This window comes from Dermacentor variabilis, chromosome 8 (assembly GCF_050947875.1).
Source record: "Dermacentor variabilis isolate Ectoservices chromosome 8, ASM5094787v1, whole genome shotgun sequence".
NCBI classification, from domain to species: Eukaryota; Metazoa; Arthropoda; class Arachnida; order Ixodida; family Ixodidae; genus Dermacentor; species Dermacentor variabilis.
In genome coordinates this window covers 109,702,854-109,719,006 of record NC_134575.1, presented here as the reverse complement: position 1 = coordinate 109,719,006, position 16,153 = coordinate 109,702,854, and the positions used below count along the sequence as shown (strand labels likewise).

The following is a 16,153-nucleotide window of genomic DNA, read 5'->3' as shown; positions in this document are numbered from 1 at the left end:
TGGGCATCGACCGAGATCGCCGTGTGGGCAACCAAAAGGGAGACAGGGGGCGAGAGCAGGAGCGGGACCTGGACCTCGGGTTGGAATCGGACCGGGATCCGTAGAAGTTCCGAGACTCCGAGTAGTCAAAGTCGAAGTCTTCCCGCTCGGAGCTGAACCACCCCGGGCGAAGGTCAGCCGCCTTGGTCGAGTGAGTGACCGGGCGGGGATGTCGTTGTGTTTTGGGTGTGGTGGTGGAGGCAGGCTTCCATCTGCGTGGAATGCGCTTGAGCTTGTTTTTGCACTCTGCTGTGGCCGTGAGATGGGCCCCTCCGCCCAGGGCGCACTTCGGAACACAAGTGTGTCTGGCGACTGGGTTCTTGTGGTTCCGAACGCTGCACACACGAACCGTTGGGTTGGGGCAGACGTCTGGGCAGTGTCCGGTGATTCTACAGATGGAGCAGAACTGCCTTGTCGGCTGGTAGTCTCGGCAAGGCATCTCCCCTCCGTAGTAGTGCACAAATCTAGGCACCTCTAGGCATCTAGGCATCTAGTAGCGAAGTCCCCACGGTATGGTATGGTATGAGAAACTTTATTTAGGTCCTGAGGGATCAGTCTGGGACTGGTGCGGGCCGCTCCCGCGTCGGTAAAGAAAGGTCGAGCCGCTCTGCCGTCACACGGGCCCTCTGGACAGCTGTGAGTTGGTAGCACTTCACTGAGCAGCATCTGCTGCCACCACTGTTTACCTCGAGAACCATCACCGGCCAACGCGGAGCAGCGCCAAAGCATGTGTTCTAAAGATCGAGCAAGTCCCCACACTTACTACAGTAGACTGAAACCCCGCAGTCCGACTTAATTTTATTTCATAATGACCGCGTTAGTTTCGTGTCTGCAGAAGCCTTAATGTAACCGCGTGTGGCCTATTTATTTAGAATGCTGCAGATGGAATGCCCTGCGCCATAAGTAATAGTGCTTCGTGATTTCGTTGTAGCTTAACAGCTGGTCCCTGTACTCAGGAGCGGGAGATCCAGCCCCTTCAGGCAGTACAGGGCATACTAATCCTCGTGCGTCCCTGTGCGCCAGCTCGTTGAGGTTACGCAGGGCTCCCTCCACTGCCCCCATATGTGCCGGGAACCAAGTAACTGTGTGCCAAGTGATATCTCTACCCTCAAGGAGTCTGTTAGCCGGTTCCGCTACAAGTCCTCTTGAGAAGGCTTTAATCGTGGATCGCGAGTCACTAAACAGCAAAACTCTTCTTGAATCAATTAACGCTAGAGCAATAGCCACCTGTACGGCAACCCCCGGATCTTTGATATAAATGGAAGCGGCATTTCTAACGCTCCCTTTGCCATCTACCACCACTACCGAATATGCATTTTTTTACTATTAATCCATGCGGCGTCAACAAACGCAGGCTCCTCCTCCTGATCCTTTGCCTCTCGCAACAAAGCCCTAGCTCTCGCGACCCGCCTCCCTATATTGTGCACGGGGTGAACATTCCGCGGAAACGGACCAACCATGATATTTGCCCTAAGGTTCACGTTCAACTCATGTAGGGGCGCCCTATCATGCGACACAGCCACCGATTCTTCAATTGACTCTAAAATATACCTACCCGCTGGTGTACCTAGCAACCGCTCCCTGTGTGCAGTACGCTGACCTCGGCAATTTCATCTAAAGTATTATGCAAACCCAGTCGTAACAACATATCGTTTGACGTAGTTATCGGCAGACCAAGCGCACCCTTGACGGCTTTTCTGATTAATGATGCCAATTTATCTTTCTCTCCCCTATTCCGCGCAACAATATTCAGTAATCCAAACAGTATGTTAGCAACCAAGTCCACCCTGATAGGATAATCCGGTACGGAACTGTTATAGTAACCTCAATGCTAGAAAGTTTCGCGATAAGTTTGTTTCCATCTGGACGTAAAGTCTGTTTGCAGTGGCTATCCAGCCACATTGATCGCGCAGTAGCTTATTCTGCATATTGGCTAGTTCAGTAGGCCAACTGATGTTCTGGATGCCCGTTAAACTTATGATATAGCATATGATCAATATGACAAGCACTGCAGTCACCTGCGTGAGCTGTAACACTTTCTTTACATATGCATCTGCTATATGACTGAGCTAACTGGCTACACCTTAGTAAAGTGCCGATGAGATGCATGGTAGAGCAGTATGGTATCGTACCTATGTGTTAATGACACTTTCCATTAAAAGGAACGGTGATTTTACTCGGGGTGACAGTGGTTGTTCGTTTATGACTTGTGCAATTTTTATTAGTATGTTTGGTTAGTTTATTCTTCATTTCTGTTCTTTTTTCGTAGCGTATTCGAATTCTTTTCGACAGCCAGCTGTGAAGACTCAAATCTTATCTATTATATTAACTTAGCCAAAAATTACAAGTACATCAGCGGTTTTGTACTTCACACTAATAGAAGCCGGCCCGAACTGTTGGGAATATTACCTGCCCTTTCGTAGGAGAAAAATATAACAGCTGCAAAACTTTTTCTGGGTCTCTTGTGGTTACAAACAAAAACATTCTGAGGCAGCTCTCCGTGTACTTGAATCGTTCAGGCTGAATAAGAAAAGCAAACGTTATTTATCACGGTTTTCCTTTCAGATTGCATTTTTACTACCTGACAAGAATGTCAGGTAATAATGCCTCACCAAACAAAAGTCGCTACCATACAATATGTGCCCCACACCGCTTTGGTGTGGAACTCTTTGTTGCCCCTACCTCACCTCCCCCCCCCCCGGCTAAACACAGTTGTTATCATATACAACTACTACTTAACGCAACACAATTGGAATGTTCAACCTTTTGTAATATTGATAGATATGTCTCTTGGACATTACAGAGATGCCGGCTGGTACGTAAAGCCGCTGCATGGTACACCGTCAATTGTTCTGAACGCATGGGGTGAGTTATCGTTCTGATTTATTTGAATGAATGCATTTTACACTATCAAATGCTTCTGTGTAAAAGTGGCGCCTAAACTGCGGGTTTTAGGGGATAATATTTGGGAACGATTATATGACTCACTGCTTCCAGAAATAGTTGAAAGCTTATCTTCCAGTGTTTCACAATGCCCTTTCACTGCTCGCTTTTCACTACCGTTTTCCGCAAACAGAAATATGCTGATTGTTCGCATGGTAAATGGCGAAAAATATTTCGAAGTTTCTTGCATTCTTTCGTATATGTTTTAGTGGATTCACTGATACCACTTGTGTGATCACCGACGACTGCTCCTTCTGTTTATCGCTGGTTGGATAATTCTTTGCATAATAATTTCACCGTGATGCTCTCTATAGCGCTAATCTTGTTATTTCTCGCTTTATTCTGCATTACCTTGATAGTTTGAGGTTGAATTATGTTGGCCTTACTTGAATACCAGGTGTTCTTAAATCCCAATTAACGCACAAGCAAATCGGACTGTATCCTTCGTGCGCAGTGATTTTTCTTTGAAAGGTTGTGCTTCGCTACATGCAAGCGCACACGCACGCTTGTTCAAGGCATGCACACGCATATGCACTCACTCTCCTTCTATCGCGTCTCATAAAAAATGCGTGTGCAAACAGAATGAATGACACTCCCTCTACTCCATGACCTGCTCAAATGTGGCAGGTACATTACATAAACCAAGCAGTGCTACAACAAGTAAAGACAAAGCATCTGGGGTTATCAAGGCAATTTTCTCCTGATAATATGTATGCTTGCGAATTTGCCAATAGCCACACCTTAGTTCGACGCAGAAGACATACTTAGCCAAATGCAAGCAGCAATGATGTCTTCTACACAGGTGTGCGGAAGTGGGTATACTTCTGTCTTGGCGACAGAGTTGAAACACAGGTAGTCTACAGACAACTTCCAAGAGTTGTCTCTTTCTTAAGAGGACAGCAGTTGCAGCCAAGGACTATTTGGCGCTTGATAACATAATTTTCTTTCCCATTTCTTCTGTGTGTTCAGCTATACTAGCTTCGGATGATGAGACGGCGTATGGTTTCAGCCTGACAGGACGAACTGATGCGGTGTTAATTACTTGCAATTACGTGAACAGCGCAGGATGCTGGTTCACGATCTTGTTCCATGCACTGAGGAATAATGAAATATTGTTGCATGTTGATGTGAACATAGACCAAGGCTTTGTCATTGTCCAATGGCAAATACTTCACCATACGCAAAATGTCAACTTCTGCAGTGCGGGTGAGAGCGATGGAATCTGTTTTTTTTTTTCGTGACTTAAGCACCGAAAGACTTGTTTTAGCGTATTAATCGAACATTGCTAGATGTATTTAATTGGACAGGAAGATAGGCTCACAAGCATTCAGTAACCATCTTGTCGATTTTTCTTTAGTTAAAGAACGGACAAAACGCAGCAGAAGCACGCTTTTCTCGACGCCGTTCAGTGGGACCGGCTTCTCGAGGACATCAAACCTGCCCGCGTCAGTAGCAAAGGCATTGCTAGAACTGTCGCATTTGACGGTGTAAGTAGGAGTACATCATCTAAGAGGGCAAAGGTCTCATCACTGCTTGCAGAATGCTTACTAAAACCAGACAACAGAACTTCAGCAGCACAAGAATCTACCGTGGATAATAGCTGTCGTAGATAATTGGCTGCTAAAATCACATCATGCGTGGGTATCGCGAGAGACTCACCTGAGTGTCAGAATCCGAATAAGTGTTTTGGTCACCCAATTGTCGTGGTTCGGCCAACCTTCGACGTCTTCCCCCACTTTTGCAGCGAAGGTCCGCGGCTTCATGTATCGTGGCCATGTAGCGCCAGACAAAGGCCGCGTTTTGTCGCCGTCATAGTTGATCTCCAATTAAAGCGGTGGTAATCCGGACAGTCGGTAGCTTCGGCTTATGTCCATCAGGAATTACGTGACATTACCCAGCAAGATTCTTGAAGATGATCGAGAAAGGTCTCGGTGACGAGCAAGGCACAGTCCAGGCAAACGTCATTTTTTTTGCGAACCGTCCACCGAAGCGCCGCGATATTATCGTGAAAAACAGTGTATTTATATTGTGTATTAATTCCTCGTAAACGTAACTGAAGACAAACTGCCGTAATAATTATTTACTTGTGTTATAAGTAGCACGTAAGCTGTCTGGTTTTAAGTGACGGATCGATACATATATAGATCATCTTTGCCAGTTCAATACATCAAAAACACCCGTTATAACACAGTGCTGTAGACGGCACTAATGCAGGCACAAAAGCCCTGTAAATACCAAATTCAAGGAGTTCATGTATTTCATTATCTTCACGACAGAATAGGGCACAGGCCCTCGTGAACTCGGTGTTAACGATTGAAATTCAATAAAGAGCCAGTTGTTAAGTAAAAGGCAAAGCCACCGTGGCACACTTCATGCGTGTCCCTGATTATAGACATGAGCGAGTAGCGAGGTACGCCTTAAGGGAGATGAGGTAGAGCAGTTAAAAATAATGGTGTAAATCATGCGAAAGCACGTACAAATAAAACCCCTGGGCTCTTAATTGTGCTTGGTGGTTCCACAGTCACTAGTGACCCAGACTAGGAACACGACCTTCAGTGGATCGAAGCCAGCCTCCCGACGACCTCAAATCCGCTCCTACTACCTCTGCAACCGATCCCGCACCTTCTGCGGGTGTTAGGAGCTACAGCTACCATTACGCTACCGCAGCTATGGATTGCCGATCCCACGTGATCGTTCATACAAGCTAAGAACAAGTCCCGCAGTCATCGCGTCAAGTCGGAGTTTCGAAAATGCGAACTCCTGCTTAAAGTTTTGCTGCTACAGGCCATGGCCAAGATATGCGACATCCTCGTCCAGCCACATGAGTAAACAGCATATGTGACAATCAAACAGGCTTTTCTTCGTCGGCTATCCCCGACTGTGCATCGGCCTATTAAGCAGCTGCTGAACAACGAAGGGCTCGGTAAATGACGTAGAATTCAGTTTCAACGTCATCTGCGGCACCTCATTGGTTACCAACTAATTCTTTGGACACGGCCGTATTGCTCGAGCTGTTTCTGCAATGTCTTCCAGCCAACGTACACATGCTTCTTGTTACAGCTAAGCACAAAACCTTGTTGAAATTCGCCGAACTGGGCGACGATACGATGAACGTCGCAGCGACAGTCATAAATGCTGTGCGTATTCCTCAACTTCCAAAAGCGGATTCCCTACGGAAAGGAGCAAACGAGCTTGCATCTCAAGTCGCCGACTTGTGTCAGGAATTACGCAACACCCGCAACTTCAATTACCAACACTATCCAACTCAGAAGCCTCTCACGCCGCCTTCTATGCAGCGGCTCTTTCAGCAAGCGGAACGCAGTTTTCACCACAAGGCATGCGGTATTGCCACCGACCTACGCGCGCTGGGGCTCGTCGATGTGCGTTATCCTATTCGTGGCACACGGGAAACGCTCAAGCCGGGCGTCAATAACAGCGGCGGGCAATTATGGCCATACATCAAGCTTCCTTTTCCATATAACCGACCGAACCACAGTACTGCATTTGGGGGTAGACACTGGTGCAGAGGTGAGCATAATTCCTGTGTCCAAATCTGACAAACGTCTTCGCGCAAAATCAGCCACCCTACAAGCTATCAAATCTTCGATCATCGCATCTTACGGACAAAAGTCCCTTACTCTCGACCTCAGTCTTAACAAAAGGTTGCAACAGCTACTTTAGATCGCAGCAGTCCGCTATGCCATCTTAGGGGCTGATTTCTTGAGCCATTTTCATGTGCTGGTCTACATGAGCCGCTGTGGACTGGTGGATAGCATCACGGGTCTGTCGGTCACCAGTTTTCTGTCGCACGCAGCTGCTCTCAACCATACTTTGAAGAAACTGCCTTCCTCACCGTATGCAGCTCTAATCAACGAGTTTCCGGGGATCGCTACACAGTCTCTGACGGAAAAAACCCCTAAACACACTGTAACCAATTTTATTATTACGCTAGGCTTACCCGTTCAATGGCGACCACGCCGACTCAGTCATCATGAACTACGAGTTCCGCGCAATGAATTCGAGCATATGTTGCAATTAAAAATAATTCGTCCTTCATCAAGCTCGTAGTCGTCAGCACTACACATGGTACCTAAAAAGAAAAATTACTGGTGGCCCTGCGGTGATTATCACGCACTGAATGCGGTCACTGTTCCAGACGGATGCCCGCTGCTGAATATTCATGATTGCACTGTCTTTTTAAACGGCACACCAATATATTCGAATATCGATCATGTGAAAGCTCATCGCCTGAGCGCCGGGGAGTGACCCGACATTCGAAAAATTGCTATATGTACCGAATTTGGTCTTTTTGAGTACTTACGCATGCCTGTCGGTTCACGCAACGCAGCTCCAACCTTTCAGCGTTTTACTGACGAAATCACTAGAGGCTTATCGTTTTCTTTTGCCTGCGTGAATGATCTCGTTGCCAGCAGCGATGCTGAAAGCCACAAAAGCATATACGTCAACTTTTCACTCGACTTCTTTATAACGGTTTCGTCATCAATGTTGACAAATGTCAGCTTGGGGAAGCGGACATTGATTTTGTCGGACATCAAGTCATCAATCATGGCATCTCTCAGCCGCCTAACAAGGTTCAGGTCATCATCGACTACCTCCACCAAAGTCGACACGTGCGTTTTGACATTTTCGCACACTCATTAGTTTTAATCGCCGTTTTGTCCCTGCATGCAGCCTCTTGAAGCACTTCTTTCTATGTCGAAAGCTCTGTCTACCGCAGTTCCTTGGTACACGGTCGTTGATAAAGCTTTCGCCGCCATCAACACCGAACTTATAAAAGCTGCCATCCTGCATAACCCTTCACAGACTGCTCCCACTAGTCCTATGGTGAATGCTTCTTAAAAAGCGGTGGGAGTCGCTCTTCATCAGTAGATTAAGGGTGCATGGGTCTCCATCTCCTCCTTCCCCCGCAAGTTAGGTGACAGTGAACGCCGATACAGAACGTTTGGACAGGAGCTCCTCGCGGCCTACCTCGCGGTGAACCATTTCAGGCACTTCCTTCAAGGGCGACAATTTATAATTCTTACTGACCCCAAACCACTTGTTCCGGCTTTACGTTCATGTAGTGCTGCCCGTACTCCTAGGGAGCTCCGGCATCTGGTTTTTATTGATAAATTGACAAATGAAACACGCTATATCATAGGTATCCTTTACATTCCTTTGCCATCAATATCACGACAAGTTCTGTCCACCTTTCTTTGTTTTCACTCGCGGCGGCTCAAGCATCTGACGATGAAGATCTCGGACTTCTACCTTCTGCATTCCTCCGCTTGGAGAAAGCCAACTTTCCCGACCACGAAGTCACCCTCATGTGCGATGTTTCACCTAAAAGTACCGCCCTTTATGCTCCTGCTTTTCTGCGTCGTGTTGTTTTTGATACACTGGAATCAATTTGCCATTTAGGCGTACGTGCCAGGCAACACCATATCATCGAACTTTACGGATGGCCGCGCATACTCACTGAAATACGCGACTGGGTCCGCACTTGTGCACCACGCCAACTTATCAACGTGAAATGATATACCAAGCCTCCATTGGGCAAATTTCCTCTCACCGAAACACGTTCCAACACTATTCATTTGGACATCGTTGGTCCTTTGTCACCATGCCGTGGTTATAAGTGTTTGCTTATAAGCACTGATAGGTACACAGAGCGGCCTAAAGCAGCTCCAATGCCTAGCATAACGCCGGAGACAGTTACTTACACTTTTCTGTCTACCTGGATTAACCATTGTGGCGTGCCATCGATGGTGACCGCCAATCGAGGCAGACAGCTTCAGTCAGCACCTTTCAAGCGCCTAACATCTCTTCTGGCTTTTCTTCTTCTTCTGGCGCGGCGCTGGTTTCAGACATGAGCGAGTAGTGGGGTACGCCTTAAGAGGGATGAGGAAGGTTAGTTAGAGACGATGGAGTAAATCGAGTGAAGGGACGTGCGAATAAAACCTCTGTGCTCTTATTTGTGCTTGGTGATTCTATTCAGCAATTTTCACATTGGCAAGCAGCGCTCGTGCGGCAGTGTAATAACATAACAGGCAAGAGTGATAAAAGCTGGTGAAAGTGCAGCATAGTGGATTTGATCTAGTAGTTCCTGAATGCGGTTACAGGATGGCAAATCAGCCTAAAAGAACAGGTGTCTGCTGATCTTCCTCTCATACGTAGATATGCGATAACAAAGATGTGAATTAGTCTAAATATATTTTCGGGTGGCATGTTTATGAGGTTTATTACCCTGATTAGGGCTTACATTTGTCGTGTTCAACTGTTCAATACGTAAGGTTCATAAGAATATGTGCTTGGTGCCTCATATATGACAACGGAACTGTAGCTCTATCTATATAATGTAATATTACTTGCCTATCGTATGAAAAAAGAACCTAATTGGCTCATGGTCAGCTAGTGCTATTACATCTATAGCTTTCTGATCGTGCAACTTGTAGCAGAATAAGGGCACGTCTATTCGTTTTGCAATGCTATTAGAATTGTAGCAAAATCCGAACTTGCTTGATGTGATATATGCATTTGCTTCAGCCAGACCCACTGGACGTTCTGGCTGCATTTCTGGGAGGGAAAGCATAAAAGACGTCCGGTGTCCCGTGCACTAGGGACACGTTAAAGATTCCGTGGCAGTCAAAATTATTCAGGTGTACTCCACTACGCCGTGCCTATTAATCGCTGTTTTGGCGAGTGGAACCCCAGAATTCAATTCAATTCAAGACCCACTAGAAGCCACTGAAGAAGTAATGCCGTGCAATAAGAAAAGAGTCAACGATAATAACATAATCTTTCAAATTTGAGACTTCACAGAGTGTCCCTGTAGGCTCTGCAGAAAATTGGAGAGCAGCAGTTCCATTCTTTTCACAATTTACAAATATGTCGCAAAACGTACCTATTACTGGCACTTGATTGTGACTCAAATTTTCCCGCATAAATTACGTGCGCGAAAAAATTTTTATACAAATATATCGTGATAGAAACTGCCATGAAACGGCTTCTGAACGCGCGCTAGAGAACCGTTGGGTGTTTGTCTGCTTCTCGTATCTAGCCATGCAGGAGGCGCTCGTGAGAGCCGTGTTCGTGCTTGTGCAACACCTTTTTTGCAAACTTCGCAAGCTGTGTCCTGTGATGGTATTTCCAGCCATCGCATATCCGCAGCTTTCCTCGCCGCATAGCTCGTCTCGGACGTAATCCGAAATAAACTCATGCTCCCTTTGCCTGCGAAGCAGTTCGTGCACCTATACACAAAATAACTAGCCGGCTGCGTTGGTTATTCGTCTGCTTCTTGTATCTCACCATACAGAGAGAGCACGTGAGGGCCGTGTTCGCGCATGCGCAACGCCATTTTCGCAAACCGTCAATTGGAGAGCATTAGTTGTCGTTATCCTGGAAGCGGGCCAGTATTTCAGCCGTAATATGCACGAGTGTTAAACACCTCCTAAAACATTATTTTATACGGGATTGACGTTTGTAAGGAGGATTACAGGGATGGACGCTTTGTGGCACGGCACCACATGCCGCACACCATAGCGACACCGTTCGTAAGATGGTCGTATGTGTGTGTATACCTGCTGTCGCTTGTAACGTTATGGTTTGATAATTGATAATCATATAAAATATTTATTGCTGACCACCTATGATCCCGGGAGACCATTTCAGCATTACGCTGCCACATTTTCCGCATGCAGACACGTTGGTAGGTTGCTGAGCATACCGCGATGGGGGAAGATAAACTGAATAGCGCCAAGCCGGCTTTTGATCCGACTCAGTGTTTAACCTCATAATTTTTTTGCTGAGCTCTCAACAGGAAAGGAGGCTGTAACTAGAAATAATTAAGGGCACGCTGAACTTAAATGGCAAGGTTTTTTCTCTTTTGTTTGACCCCAATCCAGATTACAACCTTACATAGCTTCCCTAGCACACCAATTATCTCAAAAGGTAGCTATGAAGGTAGCACCTAAAAGACAACATAATTCATTTCTTTCTAGGGTACAGTATAAATTATGGAGATGCACTGTTGCAATCTATGCGCAGCGATGCTTTCGCGAAACAAGATGATGTGTGTTACAAAGCTACATGCGATGCTATTGATTCCAGAAGCGTACGGAGGGCGCTTTCTCGAGGATTACTTCAATGTCATGCCAACGTATGTGTCTATCAAAGAATCAATATCGAATAATCCGATTAACGTATATCCTATGCAGACAACTCTATCTTCTGTCTTAATCAAGGTGCATTATTTTGAGAAGTCAGGCTAATAAATCTGTCGCCGAACTTCAGAGCTGTGCCCATCAAAATCTGCTAAACGGAGAGACGAGCACATCAATACCAATCATACTTCACGTTCAGCATTGAAGGCTATAATTATTTACCCATTTTATTTATCCATAACAGCTATCTAACCAGGAAGTAATGTCGAATTATTGGTTAAATAGGTGGTAATACTTCGTCTTTTTCAACATCTGTGAAATATTACTGCATACCGCGTTGTTAACGTCAATAATAAGTGACGATGGCGGTGGGTCGGCAAACGCAACGTCCTCAAGTTATGCTTCGTGGTATGCGTAAACTGACCTCCCGATTGGTCATTAACTTCTATGCTAATACAGCAGTGCCGTTCAATTAATTTCTTAGAAATTTGGACTTGGTGGGAACGCTACAGGCTACATATTATGAAAAATAATTACACTTTTTTTTAAGTTGGCAGAATTTGATAGTACGGTTGCTCTTTAAACCATCCGACGTCAACGGAAGGTATATTATTCTGTGGAATATATGCTGAAATTGTGTTCACCCGGCAATGCTAATTAATTTCGCGAAATATCTTCGTTCACATTGTGGCGAATTTGATAGTGAGAGCATGGATTTTGTGAGACTACGCGTGTCACTCAACCAGTGTTGTGCGTTGTTCCTTATGAGCACTAGCAATTGCTTTGTAATGATCTCTACGAAGCGAGTTTCCTCAGCGCAGCAGCTGGATTCTTTCCCATTTGATCATGCAAGTGACTCAAGTTGTCGGGAAAATGGTTAGAGACAAAGACAAATGGACTGACATCGCAGAATGTGTGAAGTATCCCGATAATGCTAATCACATTAAAAAGAAAGTACATACCTTCTTCTGGGAACAAGACATCGACCTCAAAATTTTTAATCTACGATACCTTAGAGGAAGTAACTTCTTTGACTTTAAGTCAACATTCGAGCTCTTTGTGACTTTTAACTGCGAATTAAGTTGAAAACTAGTTTGATCAATGTGCAGCAGACAAAAAATAAAACTCAAAATTTCAAATCTACGATATTTATAATAAAGTATATTTGACTTTAGGCTGACTTTTGAGGTCTATGTAACCTTTCAATGCGAATGACGTTGAAAAGTTCAATGAATGTCGAAGAGTCCCGACATTGTCCCGCTAGTACTTCGGTCGTCAGGCTCAGGAAAATTTGTTTTGCTTGTGCGTGCAACCACCAGTTAAATCATTTACACTGACGACAAACACGTCATATTCCATGTTATTTTGCCCTCGTCAGGCTTCATTAAACACCCAAGTTTCTCTATCACATTTTATGGAGCAACAGAAACGTTGCCCACAACCGCTACCGCTTTTCTGAGTCTTGGCCACAATATGTGCTTATTAGTCGGGAGCACTAACCATTGCGCTAACATGCAACAGCATTGGACAAATAGTGTAAAGTTCACAGAGACTCCGTGAATGGCTGCGTATGTGAATGTAGTGTGTATGGCGTAAGAAGCAATAATGTGGCGAATTAGAATGACCTTGTGCCCTATCTATCGTGCCCCGCACGATATTCTTTAGAAGATGGCGGTACGTTTGTGTGCAATTGTTCGTCGTTTGGGTTTTGAAAAGAGCATAAACAGCACAAAAGATATCGCAACCATAATGATGAAAAGAACTCTTAAGCATGGCACATGGCCAGGGTGGAGGATGCGGCCGCTGGTGGAAGACAACCTCGAAAACATCGATGCATTCACAGCTAACAACGCCTTGGTGGCAGCGAGTCTTTGCGAGACATCAAGCCAGCATAATGCCTATAGTTGGAAAAACCGTTCATTACTCGAATAGAAATTATATGGACACTCCAGGCAATTGTTATCCCGAGGGGTCGGCGTGATGTTTAATGTACCATCCAAATGCGATAAGAATGAGCAAACCACGCCGTATGCAGCGAGTCAAAGGACTTCTCTGCGATGTTGTGCCGAGAAGAGTGGTGACTCGGTGTTCGCCCTATTCCCGCAAGTTCAATGTTGGAAGTCACTTGAAGTTCGCGCTACGGCAGGAAGGCGAATGTTTCCTTTAGTCCCGCCGCTGCCACACCTCGCTGCCTGCGCGCCTCAGCGAGTAGACAACATACAACGTCGCTACTTGGGGAATGTCATCTTTCAATATGTCACCACCCCTTATATGTCACGACCCCTGTAGATCACCTTGTGGTTTCCCCTTCCTGATTCCACATGATCCCCTCAGAATATATCCGGAAACGCTGTTCTCGTTTTCTGGGGGTAAATTATCATTCGCCAGTATTGTAACACTTTCAACCCAAAGCACAAACATAACCCTGTTGCTGGCTTGAACTTTCAGTAAACCCCTTTTTGAAGTCTATGGTGCTTAGCGAATGCTTCAAGTCCGCGCTTGTGCGTACTGAGACGAAGCGATACGCGACGGTGGGATTTCTTCTGTTTCTGCCTAGCACCGACAGCATTTGCCACCCAAATAATGTGGAACTCGTCGTGATGGTGGTTGTGTGCAAGAAATATGCCGATATGGTCTTAGTGTCTGTAAAAAAATTGGGCTTCAATCCACGATGTGAATGTGGTTGGCCAGCAAAGCTGCGGTATCACCTGATCCTATAGAGCAATGTGATGTAGCCTAAAGTGGGTCCTGCCCATTCCGAGCACGACGCCGTTGTGCATATTGACGCTGCTGTTCCTTTCGTCGCTCATAGTATTAGCGCTGCACTTGAAGCTTCCTAAATGTGCGTGGCTCACTTTGGGCAGGCATTGCTGCGCCCTGCCCAGCCTGAGCACGACGCTGCTTTGCATATTGATGCAGCTCTTCCCGTCGACGCCCATCGTTTTCGCGGTGCTCTTCGGGTATTCATAATATTGATGGTCTTTGCATAGCGCTATCAAAACACAAATGAAATCTGTGCTAGGCAGCTTCAGATTATACACATGAAAGTCTGCCGCTACTTCCCGCCGCCTTCCGCACTCCGTTTTATGTCTCCCTCCTCGTCGGCGCTTTTTCTTTTTCTTTTCTTCTCTCTTTTTTCTTCCTTCACTGACCTCCATTGCCTAGATGCACAGGACTCCGCCTTCCGTTTGCCCTGCATCGCCGCCAATAATGCAGCTGTAAATCTGCCAAAGCGCCGAGAAAAAGTATACAGGGTCACAACTGTCCCGTTCGGTTTGATGTACCTGAGAACGACCGGGCACCCGGTCTGGTGTCTTCACTATCAGCGCCGAACTGCCACTCTTTTGTAAACCCTCATGAAGATCGGACCACCTGTCAAAACTGCTGAAATTAAATATTTGTCTGGGGGCCTTGTAGCAGCGCTGAATTTCTTTACGTTGAAAAGGTAGTCTAAAGAATTCCTCTTTACCTAATATATATATATATATATATATATATATATATATATATATATATATATATATATATATATATATATATATATATATATATATATATATATATAGGCATACATTTTTCGTGGTGATTCTAAGTGTCACGCTGCACTCGTGTTCCTTCTGATGTAGCGATTTCTTCTTTGCAACTGCGGACCGAAATGACCCAAGCCTGTTCACACGGTGGCTTGCCCGTGAGAAACGGTGTTCTATGGCACTTGTTGACGCACGCGTCCGTGGCGTAATGGTTTCTATATTAGACCTTTGTGCGAGAGGTTCTGTGTTGGAATTCTGCCGTCGGACAATTTTGTTATTAATTACTAAATTTTCTACAACGCCGCACTTCTTCGAAGATGATGAGTCTGCAAAGCCACAAGGCTATTTCAAGCCAAAAGGAACTATGTTTGGCAAATCTAGGTAATAAATGTCATTGCCGTGCTGGCTGAATCGACTTGCTGGCAGCACCTGTGGAGGCAGGTGCCACAGTTCGCTTTAGTACTCATTGTATGAAACTCACGGCTTGAAACGGCAAAAAACCTTTTTGCTGTAGCATTCATAGATGGCGCCAACATCTCTGTGAACGCGTGCGGCGTTAGAAGCGATATACCGGAAAAAAATGCGTGGAACTCGGCAAATAAGCTTCACTTTAAAATGTGCTTCTTTTCTTGACTGCATATCGCCATCATACTTTCTACTGAACATGCAGAGAGACCAGACTGCGGAGATGTGCAAAAACGAGAATACTCAAAGGTACAGATACGGCGATAATTTATAAGATTTAAGAAATTATTAAGAATCGCCTGTAGCGGAATGCATAATTCTTGTGTTCGTGCTGGATTATTAAAACACGGGGCATAAGTAGCACGAAAAATCAAAACACATAGTGAACTAAATAACAAGCGTTATCTAATTAAGTTCCTAATTAACTACATTACCGCACATATTGCAATCTGAGAATTGTGGCCGGCGAGTTTGGAAGACGTATCCCTTGAAAATGCATCTCCAGGATGACACGAGTGTCGATAAATTTTCCAATGTCTTGGACAAAACAAATGATCAATGCAGTTAGTTTGCTGTTTGAATAAAAGCATAACATGCGTTTTGTAAAAATATAAGTGAAACGATAGTGCATTTTAAAATCAAGTCTTATGGCGCGTACCTCAAACTTGTGTCCTTCTAGAAATTTATTCCAAGTGTATAAACCTTGCAAACTCACCGGTTAAAGTTCGTAAATTTCAATATGCGCCGTAGAGTAAGCTATTCAGTACGTAATTAGAAAATTTTTCGTTATTGACTTTATATTGCTTCGATGTATAGACGAAGCAATGTACACCGCTCTAGATAATCCAGCTGAATGAATCAATAATGTTATCTGCAGCGGGTGCCATAAGATTTTTCAGACTTAACTTTATTCATCTCTTATAAATGAGGGTCTGCCCACTTCGCTACCCTATTAACGTAATAACTTATCGGTCGCTTTGTTGTTTGAATACAATAAGATGTACTTATAAATAT

General features: G+C 45.1%; 1 long non-coding RNA gene across 1 annotated transcript in view; it reads left to right on the top strand.

Moving 5' to 3' along the window:
* The first annotated feature begins 2,851 nt into the window (after window positions 1-2,851).
* The window catches only part of LOC142591226 (uncharacterized), a 74,366-nt gene continuing 61,064 nt past the window's right edge, over window positions 2,852-16,153 (top strand). Inside the window, exon 1 of the long non-coding RNA XR_012830398.1 lies at window positions 2,852-2,904. This is a non-coding gene — a long non-coding RNA (uncharacterized LOC142591226). The remainder of the gene's footprint in view (window positions 2,905-16,153) is intronic.